Below are 19,305 nucleotides of genomic sequence, written 5' to 3' on the forward strand. Positions count from 1 at the left end.
TCATTTGATTAAAATGTTTACTATAAAAGGATGAGAATCAGTGTCAACTGGCTTTGTGATAATCTAGGTAAACATCAGCTACAAGGCCAGGGTTATCAAATGCCATTTCTTATAATTAACATGATTTTATGCAACTTATGTTTTATAACCTTCATTCACCAATTGGTTGATATGATCAGAAAAGATCAAAGCTTGGTCTATCCATATTCACATGCCCTTGAATCTATCCACAATTTCAATGCGTGTATGTTGAATTAAATATTCACCCTTCAGTCTATGTCTTCCAAATCTTGTATGCGTGCTTTTTGATGTATTTATCAGCATATTATTTTGGGCAATGCCTTGTTTGGCCGATGTTTAGTTGCTTTTGTTTTTTTTTTTTTTTTTGCTGGCATGTACTTTCTGTAACATATTCACATAATCTGCATATAGATTATAGAACACCTCAAATAAAATGTAAATAGGAATAATTCAGCATAAACAAGTATAGGTCTAGAACAGAGTCCTATGGGTAATCTGACTGCAATCTAGATCTTCACCTATCCAACTGCTGTGTGATACTTACCATTTCCTATTTGTAGGCCATGCATCTAACCATCTTATCAAAAGTACAGTAGTACTAGTTGTTCTAACGTATTGGTCACTGTTTTATGTAGATCATCATCAAAGAGTGAAGATAAGTCTATATATAACATTTCAGTGCTATTTTCATTTCTATCTTTTATTAAATTATTGTGGAACGTCATGTTAAGGATAGTTGCAGATTTATTTTCAACACAAGACATGTTGCTATATGGTTTCAGCTCCCATTCTTTGTAGTTCTGACAATAATTTATCCATGAATACTTTCTTCTTTATTTTTCTAGAACAAGAAGATATACTTATGGGGCTATATGACACTTGGTTGCCATATTCCTTTTTTCATTATAGATGGGTTTAACTAGTGTATTCTCCAATCTTGTAGATTTCCACCATGCTTAAACTACTTAGTGAATAACAGATGAAATGGAACTTTAAATTCATAATGAAGAGTTTTCAGGTCATTATTATCAATTGCCTCCCTACCCCCCCCCCCCGTACTTTGCTTCGGTGTACTTCACAAAGAACTTTTTCAACACAATCTTATTTATTTTCAGTATCTGACGTTACATGTACATTACTAGTATAAATCATCTCCTACTTTTTGAAGGCAAACTGTTTTGAGTAAGATTTGTAAATATATCTGCAATCTATTGTGTTTGAGAATAAATTTTAGAATCTACTTGCAGTTTATCGATTTATATGACTTATTCCAACCACATGTTATATATATCTATAAAGGATATCATATTACTAATGCCCCTTGCATTATCAACCAGTAAAGATAAAGAAAAATCTAATCTGGTAATAATCCTGTTTTGTATTATTAGTTAAATATTGTAATATACCTCCTGCAAAAACTTTCTCTACTTGCCTTGACAAGACGACCGCATGCCATCTACATATGTGTGCCCAAAACTAGTTGTGGATGTACTACATAATTCCCCTTTTTAAAATGGACTGTTTTTGATGTAGGTAATTACCAAAAATCTTTTAATTCACACTGACATAACTCATTTCTTTATTTGATTTATGAAAAATATGTTCTAATACCTGTACAAGCCATATTAACTAAAAGGGCTGTAATTTGCATGCTAACAGTCAGTGAGCCCTTAAAGTTGAAATCATTTGAGCCAACATGAATAAAAACAATTCTACATTTCCTTAATTTAAGGTATTCAAAGGCTCTACTCACAGCCTGTATTTTGCTATTGACAAGCATAGTACCATTTGATGTTCATTGCCCTACTAATGTGTCATTATAGACATTAGTCAATTTTTCTTTTTCTTTCCAGTTATTTGTTCTGAAATTCTCCCTTTTTAATTTTCTTCTACATGCTCTGAATCCTCAGACTGCTGTATACTTGTATTCCAAAATTGTCATATATGGTATCATCTTTAATAGAGACTGAGTTATCATTACTAGCGGAAGACACTTCCTTTCATAAAAGTTTTCTGTTTGGACTCTGACTAATATTATTTATCCCATCATCTCATGCATCAAGCTGCACAAAGATCTTCAGTAAATCTGGATCTACTATCAATAATCGTGGGCAAATCATCAAACATGCAGAACACATCTTTCCAATGTTATAATGTTTTACCTTTATGTATGCAAGTTCCTATTGGATCATCGAATATTCAATCGTTCAAATCACTAAAGGTCGACATTTAATGATCAAACGATTAAATATTTGAATGTTCACAAAAAATTATTAAAAAAAAAAAAAGAAAAACTAAAGGATGTAGGCAGGAGGGCAAGCCTCCTTGCACCCCCCACACACCCTGCTACTTAAATATACCAACTCCGAGATTGCGCTACAGCATAGGAAAGGGAAACCTTCCCTTTCCTGTGCTTAACTCCATTAAAGTGTGATCTCAGAGTTGGTATATTTAAGTAGGGGTGTGTGGGTGGTGCAGGGGGTCTTGCCCCCCTGCTCACAGCAGTTACTTTTGTTTGTTTTGTTTTGTTTTTTGTTTTTTTTTTTTTTTGCATTTTCAAAGTTTTAGTACTTTGTTCATATGGAGTCAACCATATGGTATTCAAAGTACTGAAACTTCGATAATGTAATATGTAGCCATATATGCACAGTGTTTAGTACATTGGACAAGATGCTTATACTTCAGCAAATTGTTAATGACATATTACATTTTTAAAAGAGACAACAATGTTGAAATCAGTGACCAAAGAATTAACAGAAATAAAAAAATGACAAGTAAAATTGTGTGAGGAAACATTAAGTAAAGAACATTGAGCTAACCTTGTAGAAAGGGAAGTAATTCATAACTTAGCTTTTCTGACCAACCATACCAGCTGTATCAAAGTAAAATGATGGAAATTTTTAACATCATGTGTGATTGTCTGTGCTTTCTAAAACTCATAGTCGCAACTCATTATAATTAACTAAGCTACTTGGGAGGGCTAGAGTGTGCCTGCCTACAATCTATCTCTTTCCAACAAGCAGTAAAAATCATAGGTAAAAAACAAAATATAAATCAAAATAACACTTCTGCAAAACAAGTACAGAAAACAATACAGCGCCGAATGCTTTCAGATAAGCTCTTACTGTAGTTCTCAACTGTACAGATTTTCACAGAATGTCCACATTTTTGCCTCATATTTTTGACCCATTTTTCATAAAATTGTGGTTTTCAGGCAAATTATTGGCAGGCTATTAAAGCTTAAAGACAGAAAATAATCAGAAGCATTTTAGTTTCAGACTTCATATCGTTTGGAAATTTCATACTAAAGAAAAACATGTTATTCTATCAACTTTCTAAGTTTGTAAGAGCAATAATTAAAAACTGTCCCTATTTTTGGGCCTTTGTCCAGATTTCTATTTATGGCTTTGTCCAGATTTCTAAGAGGTTAAGAGGTAGGCTCGTGCATGTATTAAATACTAAGCAGAAACATAAGCTATAGGGCAGGAGTGAACAGGTATAAAATTACAAACTCTGAAAATTACACAATGTTCCAATATTCACATTAAATGTGCAAAATCACCCAAAAGGTACATGTTTCTATACTAAATGGCTGTGTTGTTTCAACTCTATGGTTATGCTACAAAGCACAGTATTTTATCTTCAAAAGCAAACTCAGAGCTATGAAAATGTAGATGCAAAGTAGTGCTTGAATACAATAAAACCTGTACTCTATCCATGTTTATAAATATAAAACTATGTGATGAATGAACAGAGCAGAACACTGCAGATTCCATGAGAAGTCCAACTTTTGTTTGTGACTGATTTTTCTTTTAAACTGGGAGAGGTGTATTTCATTCCTGAGCTATCAAAGAGTCTTTCAGTAGTGACACCATGACTTTTTAAATGACAATGATGAAGTCAGGAATTTCGAAATGTATCTTCTTTGACGGTCCTCAAGGCCAGAGGCTGCATTTACCTTGATTTTGTAATTTGTTAATCTCTTGGTAGCAGAAATTTTTTTTGCAGCCGGATGTGGTTCATTGTATTGATTTCCTTTCATCTTTTAAATGATGGGCAAATTGAGCCTTCCCCATTTTGTAATAAAAAATACCTTGGCATGTTACACAATGTTTCCAAAGCAAGCATTAGCTTATCACTAAATAAATATCAATTAGAGAAATGCAGAAACTGGCAAACCTACACATAACGATGAGGCTGAATTCAACGATTAATCCCTTGAATAAAAGCCAAACAGTGCTGTTTAGTATAAATCCATACCTGGTAAGTGGATGAGGCTAAACACAATCTTCACAATGATAACATTTTATTTGTTTTCTGAGACAAAGGTGATGCAAAATTTCAAAGGGGTGATATTAGTAGATACAGTGATGTAGAGTTACAAAAATTATGATTTATTTCTATGTGTGAGTCTATTCCCTGGTAGATGCACTCTGCACTAAACAGTAAAAAAAAAAATAACCTCACACATGCTGTGGTCTATTTCATGGCATGCATTTTCCTTATTGTAACAAACCTACTTTACATTGGTACCCAACAGCCATGCATCTATTCATGTACAAACATAATAGTTAATTTGATCATTTTCATAATGTTTAAAGTTTTATTTAGATAGTCTTCTTTTTCTCATTTTAGCAACTTATTACAAGAGGAATAACAAATTAAGTTATATGTAAGAGTGGTAATCTACTGGTTTGTACATATTTTGTGATTATTTCTACATTTAAAATATTGCAGTTTTGTGAATATTTTATCCTTGATTCTACTTATAAAATGGTATGTATGCATGTTTGTGCGTGTTTGTGTGTGCGTGCGAGCGTGCATGTGTGTGTGTGTGTGTGTGTGTGTGTGTGTGTGTGTGTGTGTGTGCAAGCGTGCTTGCGTGCTTGTTTGCGTGTGTGTGTGTGTGTGTGTGTGTGTGTCTCTGTCTGTTTTACTATTTGAAATTTGTTGATCACTGAGCACATTGAGCCCATGGACCATCTTCACGGGAGACCATGAAGAGTGAGGGTTAAAGCCCCCATATACAATGTGTACAAATACAAATCCATTCAGTACTAGCAGAATACTTTCTAGTACCATTATGACATCAACAAACAGTTGTGAAGGAATGCAGGTTATCACAGACTATCTTAATGGGACAAAATACTTGGACTGTTTAGCACTAGCTGGTGAGTCCTGCGTGTACCTTCTTATACAGGATGGCAATTTGCACACCTTTTTTACAAATGAAAGGTGAGCTTATAAAGAAGCTTTAAAAGATAAGTTTCACTCGTCCGGTCAAAATAAAACAGATGAATAGTTGTAGGTTTGGTTCAAGTAGCTTTATTACACACAAACATATCAGGACTGAGGCTTAGTAACTAAAACTTAAATAAACTTATAAACAGACTGACTACTACACTCATACATGTTAACACTCTGGCTGCTCTCAAAATGGCATTGCTGCCTGCACATGCTCACTATTTATATGCACATATGGAAATGCTTTTTAAAGGTACACACACACATGCTCTGGTCTACATCCTCCCTTTTTGAGAAATAGATCATATACCAAATGACAGTATGTATTGACATGCAATAATATAGAAATGATCTACTGGCATGCGATTATACAGAACTAATTATTTGACAAGCAATCATACAAAATTAGACACATATAAAACAAGCATGTCCAGGTTGCTGTGTATTTTACACTAGGTCTAGAAATACGACCTGACTGTGTAACATAAAAATCAGAATTGGATCTAGCAACGGGGACTGTCTTCAAGGAATGTTCAACTTTGGAGTCATCATTCTTCAGTATGAACATTTTCATGGTTGCTCTGAGATCTAGAGTTTGTATCACAGGTACAATGCTGCGATATTGTTTCAGACACCGGAAGAAGATGTTTGCAATTTCTTCTATATTCTCTACCCTCAGATTCCACTAAGTGGGATCTCAGCTCAGCACATATGCCTCTCACTTGACCAATTCGATCAAAGCCTTTTGTCGTTTGCATGCTCACTGTCTTTCCTTATTTAATGGATGAAGAAATCTGCTCATTTTATCATAGCTGGACTTCTGAAAGGAATGATTCTTATGGAGTTGGACTTTGATTGCTCTGGAGTTTTTAGCACTAGGCACCAGGAAACTAGAACTGCTAGGTAAGGTTGTTTTAGTTTGCCTAGATAGAAGTCTTTGAGCAGGTGAGCCTAGTAGGTTGTCATGGGTTATATTTTTGAGATTAAGTAAATTCAAGAAGATATCAGTATTATGACACTTTGACCTCTCTAGTAATTGCTTTGCACTCTGTATTGCATATTCAGCAAGGCCGTTTGACTGGGTATTCCAGATTACTGGTAACATGTATAAAGTCACACTCTTTTGCAAATTTCTGAAATGATTGACTGGTAAACTGGGTTCTGTTGTAAGAAATGACTTTGTGTGGACTACCATGAACTGAGAAATGACATTTCATCTTAATAATAACAGCACTGGATGTTAGGTTATGTAGCAAATCAATTTTAAACCAGTTCGAATAACAGTCTACCAACACTAAGTAATGCTGATTGTTCCACTCAAATATGTCAATGGCTACTGTTGACCAAGGTAGTTCAGGAATCTGGCCTAGCTGAAGTGGCTCTTTTTCCAAATGCAGTTTAGTATTATTGCATACTGAACAAGATGAAAGCACTTTATCAATGTCCTTTGATAAAGAAGGCCAAAATACTAGTCCTCTCGCCCTTCTTTCGGTAGCTTCAGAACCTAGGTGGCCACAATGCAAAATTTGAATGTATTCATGTTGTAATGCAGTAGGAACAATAACTTTTGGACCTTTGAAAATGATATCATCGTCCATCAGCATCTCGTCTCTGTATGGAAAGTAAGGTTGCACTTCTGGCTTGCATTGATGGCCATCCTACATTGATGAAGTGGTTGAGCTGTTGCAAAATTGGATCAGTCTTTGCATGATCTCTTAGTTCATCAAGTCTCATGGTAGAAAAATTATGCACTTCCATGACGTCACAGTCAAAATTCTCTGCATCAAGCTGTTCTGTGGTATTTCTGGGTGATCTGGATATAGTGTCAGCCAGATAAAGAAGTTTGCCTTTTGTGTAGACCATTTTGAAATTATACTTTTTTTAATCTGAGCATCATTTTTTGTAGTCTTGCTGGAGCGGATGCATAGGCTTCTTTAAAATAGTGACTAGAGGTTAATGATAATTTTCGACTTGGATAGCTCGGCCATAAATATAATCATGGAACTTCGATCATGCGAAAACAATTGCCAAAAGTTCTGTTTCAATTTGAGCATACTGCATCTCAGTTTGGGTAAGAGTTCTAGATGCATAGGCAATGGCTCTGCCTTCTTAAAGAATAACTGCACCAAGGCCGAACTTTGAAGCATCACAGGAAAGAACTACTCATTTGTGGATATCATAGTATCTCAATGTAGGTGGGTTAGCAATTTTCTGTTTGAGGTTATCAAATGCTCTCTGGTGTTGTTCTAACCATCACCAGGCAACATTTTTGGATGGTAGCTCTCTTAAAAGTTCTGATAACTCACTAAAGTCAGGGATAAATTTGCCAAAATAGTTAAACATACCAAGGAAATGCTGTAGGGATTGGACATTGCCTGGAGCCGGCATCTCAAGAATGGCTGCTTGTTTGGAAGTGTTTGGTCGTAAACCTACACTAGTAAATAAATGACCTACATAAGTAACTTCTGGTAGTCTGAATTTATACTTCAGAAGATTAAGCTTCATGTTCACTTCACTCGCTCTGTCCAGAACTTTCCTGAGGTTTATGTCATGCTCTACTTCACCACTACCTCCACACAGTAAATCAACAACTATTACAGCACATGGATAACCCACAAAAAGTTGCTCCATTCCATGCTGAAAGACTTCACTGGCAGAATTTATTCCAAAAGGCATCCTGAAGAATTTGAATCTACCCAATGGTGTCCTGAATGTATTCAGTAGTGAAGATTTGTGATCAAGCATTACTTGCCAAAATTAACTCTTTGCTTCTAAGATAGAAAAAATAGTGGCATTTGGCATGAGGGTGGCAACCTCCTCGACTGTATGCATAGGATGATGAGGTCTCTTTAATGCTTTTTTCAAGTCTTGGGGTCAATGCATATTCTGATTTCATCTGAACTTTTTCATGAGCAGCTACCATGGAAGACACCCACTCGTTTCTGTGACTGGACAAATCACACCTTGCTGTACCATCTTGTCTAACTGGACCTAGACTTTGTTTTGCATAGCTATTGAAACTCTCTTCTCTGGTCTGACCACTGGACTGACCTCTAGATCCATTTTCATGAAGTACAGAACTGGAAGCTTGCTCAACCCTTTGTTGAAAACATCAACATACTCTGAGAAAATAGCATCATTGAAGCTGGAACTAGGATGTGTGCTTACATGATGGACATCTTTGGTAAAAGAAAGCAATTTCATTCTTAAGTTGTCTCTGAGACCTAATAATGACTGTACAGGTCTTCTGACTACATAAAATTGTAAGTTGCAACTGTTCCCAGCTGAATTGCATGAAAGCACTACTGAGCCTTTGGTTTAAATCTCTTCACCTCCATAAGCAGCAAACTTTGCACAATTAACCAAATTAAGTTGCTCACCAGCTCTCACTCTAGAAAATGTTTCTGTTGATATTACAACACACTTTGAACCTGTGTCTCCTTTGAGCTCTGTGGGTATACCATTGATCAGGATAGTACAAAATACTTTGTTCTTTGCCAACAAATCTACTGCATTAACCTTTTCACTGACCACTGATACACCATCGACATAGAAAGTAGGGTTGCTTTTTTTTTAATAACTGAATGAAGCTTGCTTGACTTACAAAACTTTTGAAAGTGGTTCCATTTTTTACATTTATGGCATTGTTGACCAAATGATACGCACTTATCTTAGACTCACAATTGACACCACAATTACGACAGTTAACAATAAGACTTGACTTGGGTTTTGCTGACTCACCCTTATGCTATATTGCAGATGTCCATTTTGCTGAGCCAGTCTTGGAACTTGCTAGAAAGTTATAGGATATCCCAGGGAAACCCATAAGAGCTGCAGCTGCCATGAGCTTAGGCCTGCTTCTGTTTGCCATGTGTTGCATGCTGTCTACGCTTGCTCTAGAGACTACTGAAACTGAGCTCTTATCACTTGCAAGCATACTTGTGTGTCTTTCTGTGAGCTCATGGATTTGATAAATCTCTATGGCTTTGTTCAATGTTAAATCACTCTCATGAAGCAAAATCTTTCTCATTGCAGCACAATTAACACTACATGGAAGTCTGTCATTTATTAACTAATCTTTCGAATCACTAAATCTGCATGTTTTAGCCTTATTTCTCAAGTCAGTAATATAAGCTGCAAAAGTTTCACCTGGCTTTTGGTCTCTTGTATAAAATAGGTGCCTCTTTAATGTAACATTTGTCTGGGGGTTGCATATTTCTCGAAATTCACGTTTCAAGCAATCAGGGTCCTCTCTTGATTTAGCCGGTACAACAGTATGGTGTTTTTCCCCTTCTCCTGTATATATTGCTGGTGCATACACAAATTAACACTTTCATTCAATAGCCTCTGACCCACCTAATTAAGCAAAATGAATGCCCTTGTACATCTTTGTCAGAAAAAGATGCTGTACGAAAATATTATATTCCTGCTCAAATACTCTCCAATTATCTGAAATATTATGGTCAGACACAAGTGGATTTGGTTTATGAAATGCCTCTGCCACATCAACACACAGTAGTCAAGATGCTTGGGATTATGTACGAACATACACACATAGATATATGCCAGAACTTGTAATTATGCCTAATAGCATGACAGACTCTTTAAAATAACTGCACTTTTCCAAATAAGTCTCCGTAGCACAAGAAATTTTAAAATCACTGTACTTTGTGAAATCACTCTTTATCAATGTAAGAAATCATCTGAAATGACTGTACTTTGTGAACAAACTGTACACAGCAGAAGAAGCTCAGAGTAAGAAACACTTTGAAATGAATGCACTTTGCAAATAATCTGTATATAGCACAACAACCTTTCAAAATGGCTGTAATTTGCAAAATAACTCCATACACTGTAAGAAACACTTTGAAATGGTGGCACTCTGTGAATAAATGTACACAGAACAAGAAACTTTTTCAAAATGATTGCACTTTGAAAAATAACTGTACTTTGCACACAGCAAACTTTTTGAAATAATTGCCCCGTAATAAAGCACACACTCTGCAAACACTCTGCACACTCTGAGATACTTTGAACAACTCTAGTTATGCTTTGAATGGCTTTGGTCAATGCAAAATGTTAGTTTATGCCCAAAACACGGTCTTTTAAAATACGCAGTCGCCTTGCTCTTTAAGCTTATTTTGCCCTTTTATTGTACTTGTTATTTCCATTTAACCTCTTATCAGGCTCATTATACTTTTCTTGTGCTCATTTTACTTTAAACATGCTCGTTATGCAAACCGGAGGTAAATCTGTGCCCCATACAAATATTTCTGATAGTTTTATCAAATATTGTGGTTTTGAACATTTCATTTAATTAATAATACATTTTGTGCCTTCCATTTGATTAATAATGTGTTTTGTGCTATATGTTTGATTAATAATGTGTTTTGTGCCATACAAATACTCTGTTTCATTTTCTTTGCAAAATAAATCATTTGTGCAAATTTTGGTTACCTGAAGTTCATTTCTCTCCCTTTTTGATCATTTCAGGACTGCATTACCCAACCTACTCAATATACCTCCACTGTCAACTCTGCACCTTATGGCTTGAAGAAGTTGTACTCTCAATCCCGGTTTTGACACCATGTCACTCGTCTATTCAGGATAAAAAAGACGAGCAGTTGTGGATTTGGTTCAAGCAGCTTTATTACACACAAACACATGAGGACTGAGGCTTAGTAACTTAAATAAACTTATAAAGAGACTGATTACTGCACTCATACATGTTAGCACTCTGGCTGTTCTCTCAAAATGGCACTGTTGCCTGCACATACTCACTATTTACATGCAGGTGTCTACATCTGGAAATACTTCTTAAAGTTACACAGACATGCTCTGTTCTACAATAAGCAAGCTAGTCAATTCTCCAATTTGCCTTTTTAACGAATTCCACAAAATTGATATGGAAAATGAAAAACTCTGATTTCATCTAGTTTATATATAGGCATATCATATGTCCAGCCATGAAGTGCCCCAACCATTTGGTTGATATATACAGTATCATATGCAATTTATTTCTGTGCATTTTGTGCATTCTTCTCTCTGTGTGTGTGTGGGTGGGGATATTCATCTATGTGACTAGCAGAAGCAGTTTTTGAAGGCCAAATAGGTAGTTATGGTGGACTAACTCAATTTCAGTGCCATTTGATGAAAGTATTTTGAAAGATGCTTTGTTAGGGGTGTGAGTTATTGTGGTAAAGAAGAATAATTTGTTTTTTTAGGTGTTTAAGTAGGACTTGTGTTGTTGTAAGCCAGTTTTAATGGAAATGACAGCTTGATGAGTGATTTCTTGGAGTTGGGTTAAGGTGTTTGAAGAGCAGATGATGGTAGAGTCATCTGCATATTGAATCAAGGTGCCCTCACAAGAAGATGAATGCAACTTATTGATAAAAATATTGAACAGCAGACAGCCAAGGATGGATCCCTGTGGGACTCCTGTGCAAGTGGGAAGGTATATGGAGATGAATCCTTGCTATTTTACAGCTTATTGCCTGTTGGCAATGTAGCTAGAGAACCATTGAACAGATGGAGATGCTAGAACTAGGGTGGGGAACTGATTGAGGAGTTTACTGTGAGAGACCATTTCAAATGCTTTAAGTAGATCTAGAAATACTGCAGATACAAGTTTACCAGAGTTGTGAGCTTTATTGACAGTGTCCGTAAATTATAGTAATGCAGTAGAGGTGCTGTGATCTGGCCAAAATCCATGTTGCATATTGGTAATTAGCTTATTTTGTAGGAGATACTGGAGAAATTGTTGATGAATACATCTTTCAAGGATTTTAGAGAGGGGAGACAGGATGGCTCTGCAATGGAAATTTGTAATTACTTATGGGGGTAATGTGTGCCATTTTCTACAAGTTAGGGACACAGGATTCTGTTATTGATCTATTAATAAGAATGCTGATTAGATATGTTATGTCATCTGCAGTTAGATTTAAATATGCCGGGGAAGTTTGTTGACTAAGGAGGAACAAGGTTTCCGTTTACATAAAAGCTTTTTTATGAGAGTTATAGAAAATGGTTGAAAGGTAAAGTGAGTAGAGTTGTCTACATGTGTATTACAGAGTATGGAGATATGTTTGTTTTGTGAAGGAAATGTGGTAGGGTCTATGGTAGGGAAAGTTAGTGGTGTGGAATGGTGTGTGTCAGGTGAATTTGATGCTAAGTTGGCTATGTATTCTATGAAGTATGTATTGAAATATGTAGCTGTTTGAAGAGGGGAAATGTCTGGGTATGGACTGCGATTATTTTTTGTACCTGGTCTGATAAGAGATCAAGATAGATAAATAGAGATCAAGATAGTTGACTACATACATGTTTGTTTACAAAGTCCATTGAATGTGTAAGAGAAACAGATAAATGTAGGTTTTGTAAAACAGAACTGGAAAGAGTCTCACATCTTGCTGCTGGTTGTGATATACTAATGACAGAAGGTCTGTATACTGAAAGGCATAATAATGTAACAAGACTGTTGCATCGGGGACTCTGCAAAGTTATAATACTGAAGCAGGCAAGAAGCATTGGAAACATGAGCCAAAAAGCACCATTGAAGTTTATATCACATAGGATGACCCATTACCAATAGATCAAAAAATTGCCTAGTACCTACCTATGAACCTATGAACCTATGATGTGAGAAAACCACATATATTAGTCCGTAAAACGATGACCAAAGTATTATTGATCATTGAAATTGCTATATCCAGTGATTACAGTGTCTTATGTACAGAGAGAGATACAAAGTCTTAAAATACCAGGATTTGCAGGCAGAAATGAGGCTAATATGGAAGAAGGATACCCAGACCGATCCAATAGCAGCAGGAGCAATGGATGTCATAAAAAAATGATGGTCTTATTTAGATATGTTGTCAATTCATATAACTCCATATGAACTGCAGAAGGAGTCTATTCTGGGCATATTGCAGGTGCTGTGAAGAGTACTTTTGGCTAACATCAAAGACTGAAACAATACTAATTTTACAAACTTTAATCATACTTTGTCTTAGGAGTGAGGTCCATTCCCATCATAGTATTAGAACCCCATAAGACATAGAGAAATTAAACTTTATTTTATTTTATTTATTTGATTTTATATTTGTTGACTGGGATTGTCCGACTGAGCTGAAGAGCCCTTTTTCAGCGGAGGCCCGGGGAGAAAAGCTCCAACATATTATACAATTTTCATTATAAAGTAGCATTAAACAGCAATGTTACAGGGTTATTACAAGGCATTAAGTAGCAATACAATGTTATACAGTGTCAATAATTAGGAGTATAGCATAACTATTTCAAGATGTATAAAAAGAAATATGTCGTTAAAGATGAGTATAGCTTTTCGGGTAAGTAGTTACAAAAACCCAGTTTTATCATGATGTAGTTGCATGAAGACAAGACAATTACAATAGAAAGTTTCTCTGAGGCAATTTGCTTAATAGATTTTAGAAGACAGTAGAAAGAGTAGTCAAGGAGGATGAGAGAGATCTAGTGAGAAGAGTGAATTAAGGGCAGAAAGTAGATTAAGGTATGAGAATTAGGGGATGATTAAGGAGGGAGAGTGCAGTGGCAGGACCAGTGACTTTTAAAGTGCTCTTTGGTGGCTGTCTTAAATTGTTTAGGATGTGTAAGGGTCCTGATTTCTAGTAGGAGCCTATTCCAGGCAATAGTGGGGTGATAGCTGTACATGTTGCATCCAAATTTAGACTTGGGTTTGTAGATTTGTAGTAGGTCTTGGTTAGAGCTTCGGAGAGGTCTGGAGGGAGAATAATGGGAGATGAACAGGGATAGTGCTGGGCAGTAGGAAGGCTGGTATAGGATAGAATGGATGATCTGCAGCTGAGAGAGAAGAAGCTGATGGGGTAATTCAAGTCAGTTTAGGTGTTTTAGTGAGATGCAGTGATGGGATTTGTAGGTTTGCTGGGCAGCAAATCTAGCTACTTTGCTGCAGGTAGATTCGAGTTTGTCCAGGAGTGCTGAGTTAAGATTTGTAAGAATATGAGAATTGTACATTAGACTGGGTAGAAGGTGGGTAAGAGAGAGAGAGTAATTGTGGCTTCAGAGGTAAAAATTTTCTTGTTACAGTAAAGGAGCTCTAGTTTTGAATGAGTCTTTTTGATACAGTTATTAACATGCAAGTCAAATTTAAGTGGATCGTTGATGGTTACGCCTAAGAACTTAGTACTAGATTCTACCTGAATGGGAGTGTTATTAAAGGACTGTATGGAGAAGGAGAGTTTAATATTGTTGAACTTTTTAGGTAGGAAGAGTAACAGCTTTGTTTTTTTAGGGTTAAGGATGAGCTGGTTGTTGGAGAGCCGTGTTTCAACTAAGTTAAATGATGCCTGAGTAGCTGAGAAGAACTTAGAGGGAGAGCTGGCTGTGGTAATGACTGTAGAGTCATCTGCGTATCGCACTAAAGATGACTGAGGATGGAGGTATAGAGCTGATTATTAAAGATATTAAAAAGTAAAGGCCCTAGGATAGACCCTTGAGGTACACCCATTTTGACAGGGAGAGGAGGGGAGAGTGCAGAGTGCCATCTTACTGATTGAGATCTATCAGTAAGGTAGCTGGAGAACCATGCAATAGTATCAGAGGAGAAGTTGAGGTTATGTAGTTTGTGCAACAGAAGAGAGAAACTGTGAGAAGAAGAAGAAAGAAAAATAGATTGGATCCTTTATGCATTTATATTATGTTCTACAGGGTCTTCGTAGACATTTCTCCAAACCGTGTCTATTTTTTTCTTTCTTTTTTTTTGTGATATTTATATTCCTTTTGCTTTGTTTCACAATTCTTTATACATTTTTTGTGTCATCAATAAATTGCTTATTTTGTACTTTTTCAACATATCTTTTAAGTATTGCTGCCTGTGCTAACATCTTTAGTTCTAATACTGTGCATTGCTTTTGTCATGTCTATTTTTTCTAAGTATTTTTGTTGATCTGTTCCCTCTTGTACACCTTTCTAACAGTGACACCCCTTCTCTTAATTGCTTTATACTTTTCCCTGTGTGATAGTTCCATGATGGCATTTTATTTCTTCCCTTCTTTTTCCTTACTGCCCTGTATTTTTGTGGTAAGACATTATCTGTTATTAATTTAGCAGCACAGTAATATATCCTATTTACTTTTGTTATATCACATGAACTTCTGTTAATAGTCTTGATTACTGTATTCATTTGCTTTATTAAACCTAACATTTTGGGTCTCACTGATTTTCTGTAATCTATTTCTTTCATCAGTCTTAATATGTCCATACATCTCTATTAAATCAAGAAACTCCTGCCATAGATCTTTTGCTTCTAAACTGAGGGCACATTCTTTGTTCTCCATTTCCTGCAGGCATTCTACAGTAAGTTCCAAAACATCCTTCTGTGACATATTCTCTTCAGCTGCATCCTGCACCATCTGTTGCTTTTGCATATGCAAACTCACTGGCCTATCACTCCGCAACATTTGAGTGCATCAGAGTTGCCACCATTTCCTGCTTCTTCTTCTGTTATGCAACTCCAATCTAAACTTTTGTACTGGTTTTCTGCTGAAGGCTCCAGAGTATGTTCATGTGGTAAATGATCAGATGCTTCCTGTTCCACCTGTTTCTCCTTAATCTGGGGACTCAGTGCTCTATCATGCTGTGATGTTACCAAAGTTGGATTTTCTACACTAAATCTTTCACTTCATAAGGAATCCATAGCTTCAGTTTCTATTTTTTTAACTTTTCCATTACTAATCCTCTTTTGTACTTTCCCCTTTTGTTTTCGTATTCTTTATATTGTAAAATTTCCCATATTCAGATGTATTTGCCTGTATTTTTATTCAGATATCTTTGGTGCTGCTTTTTTTGTATTGATTAGTTTTGCTTTCTCCTTTGCAGAAACATTGCACCGTATTAAATCTCTTTTCTTTCCCATGTCCATGTTTCTTCTTCAGATGTCTCCCACTCCCCCTGTTTCTCATCACTTTTGAGACTCATTATTCCATCATGGTGAGACATAACCTGTTAGACTTTAAATCCTTCACTTTGCAAGTATTTTATAATGTCAGCTTCTATTTGTTTAACTTCTACTTTACTAATGTTCTGTTCTAGATTCCCCTTTCATGATCTTATTTTTTGTATTGTGAAATTCTTCACAACTAGGTGCCTTTGTCTGTATTTATCCTTAAACATCTTCGGAACTGTTTTTTTTTTTTTTTTTTTTTTTTTTTGTATTGATTAGTTTGCTTCTCTCCTTTGCATAAATATCGCACAATATCAGATCTCTCTTTCTTTCCCATGCCTATATGCATTTTCTATACGTTTCAAAATCTATAGCTTTTGCTCATTATATTTTCATACTTTCTCAGTTGCTTCTTTTTCCAAAAGTCCCAAGGTTTCTTGGTCTATATAATGTTTTTCATAAATCTGTTGTATTAATGAACACAAATTTGCATTTGAAGGTTTTGACAGTTGTTCTTGTGAAAGCGTTTTTTTCTTTTTTCAAATTTCTCTCTTAATATTTTTGTATGACTTCTGTCTGGAAGTTCTGGGCTTCTTTCGTAATAGTAACAATACGTAATTTATTCCTTATCCTCAGTAATCCACTTTCTCATCTTTATGGTTCTTTATCAGACTGCCAGATTTTTGTGTTTTTTGTAGACTACTACTTCCTTTTACAACAGAGGAGCCATCCTCACCCTGAGCCTGGCTTAACCCCATTGTAGGAATGTCTAAATGTCTTGAGGGTTTTACACTGTCATTGTTTCTAGTCCTGACACCAGTGTGCCTAACAGGACTGAGCACTATATATCCTTGAATTTGTGCACCCAGCTATCCTTTTTATTTTTTAACCAACTTCTGTCCTTGACATAGGGTATATAAAATATGGTCTATATATCAGTGCCATGTTAGTGAGATTTTGTGAAAACAGATTGATTGCACTTTATGAAGGTAATTACCAAGACTTGAGGATGAATTCAGTTCCAGCAATACTACTGTCCTTTCTTTGCTGATTTTACCATCTCTCCATTTAGACCACAAATGAGAAAGGCCTCATTATACTGAATCAGTCTCTAGTGTTGTCAGACCTAACTATGCTCATGTTAGCATGAATGGCTCATGCATCACATTAGCAAAGGTACTACCCCTCAACATACACATGCACATGTGTGCATAAACACACATGCACATGCACGTACGTCACACACACACACACACACACACACACACACACACACACACACACAGAGACACTTTTGTCAGTATCGAGATTAGAACCCCTGCCTGTCTAGTTATATGTACTACAGTGTTACATTGTTACTGCAGATGCTACAGAGTTTATTGAGCTAACAACTGGACAAAGATGCTGATAACTGCACAGCTAAGGTAAAGTATTACAGGTGGCAGAAAATCTGGCTTCAGGATTTCCCTTACATCTTGCTAGTTCTTTCTGTCTTGCACTTCAAATAGCATAATAGCTTTGCACTTCAACAAGTTATTGTATCAATATGTGTAACACACCTGGGAGCCATCAGCAGTACTCATTCCTCACAGAATTAGCCCCAGTACTTAGTAGTTATGACCACCCCTCCTGGTGTGATTGAAGTGCAGTTTTCTGTGCTTTTGCCCGTTAACTGGGTTCATTTGTCCATTCTGAGGCACTGTTGCAACTGTCTCATATACACAGACAACCCTCTCCTCTAAACTCCAAACACTCAGACCTTTCAGAGTTACCCCATATCACCAAATGTGGAAATATGCAGTCTTCAGCAAAGACTGCACTGGCTGGTCAAGAGAATAAGGTCAACACCTGCACTACACCATGTGGAAAGCATAGCTCTACACAACACCCACTATGACAACCCTGACATAAACTGAAAAACCCATATGACTGCATACAACCTACCTTGATCTGGCCAAGGCTTTTGATACCATTCCTCAGTAAGAAATTATTGCTAAACCCACCAAAGTAGGCATCAACCCCTATATCAGTGGGTGAGTTGCAAAGTGGCTCACAAAACATACAGTGTGACCGTGGCAAAATGCAAGTCAGAATGGCAAGCAGTCACAAGTGGAGTCCCACAGGGATCAGTACTGGGTAGTGTCCAGTCCAGCATCTACTTCTCAGGAGTCCAGCCCAACACAACCCCAGGATCACTGCAGCGGCTCTACTTGATACAGGCACTGGGAAGAAACATTGGGTGCCACAATGGCAGGGCCTTTTGATGGGCTAGGGTTGTTAAGGTTCCAGGGCTATATACACACACACATACTTGCCAGATGTGAACCCCTACTTAGCTAGTTATTTGTACCATAGTGTTACGCAGTTATCACACGTGCCACAGAGCTTATGGGGTTGAGGCCTGACAAAAGGGACTTCTAAGGTGAGTGATATCTACAGGACTGCTAAAGTGGGAAAGGGAAGTATACTGGGTTTGAATGGACCCAAAATCGTTAACTTGTAAACACACACACACACACACACACACACACACACACACACACACACACACACACACACACACACACACACACACACATATACACACTTTAGCATTTGCCAGGACTGAGATTAGAACTCCTACCTAACTAGTTATTTGTACTATAGTGTTATGCAGTTATTGCATACACCACAGAGCTTATGGGGCTAAGGCCTGATGAAATGGACTTCTAAGGTGAGTGATATCTGCAGGACTGCTACAGTGGGAAAGGTGAAGTATACTGGGTTGGAATGGACCCAAAAGCTTTAACTTGTAAATACACACACAGTTTGACATTTTCCAGGACTGAGATTAGAACTTCTACCTAAGTAGTTATTTGTACTATAGAGTTACACAGTTATCACACATGCCACAGAGCCTATGGGGTTGAGGCCTGCTGAAAGGGACTTCTAAGTTGACTGATATCTGCAGGACTGCTAAAGTAGGGAAAGAGGAAGTGTACTGGGTTTGAATGGACCCAAAAACTTTAACTTTTAAATACACAGACGCACACACACTTACTTTGATATTTGCCCTGACTAAGATTAGAACTCCTACCTAACTAGTTATTTGTACTATAGTG

Source organism: Protopterus annectens, chromosome 5.part0 (assembly GCF_019279795.1).
Source record: "Protopterus annectens isolate FY-2018-M chromosome 5.part0, PAN1.0, whole genome shotgun sequence".
In the NCBI taxonomy this organism is placed as follows: Eukaryota; Metazoa; Chordata; order Ceratodontiformes; family Protopteridae; genus Protopterus; species Protopterus annectens.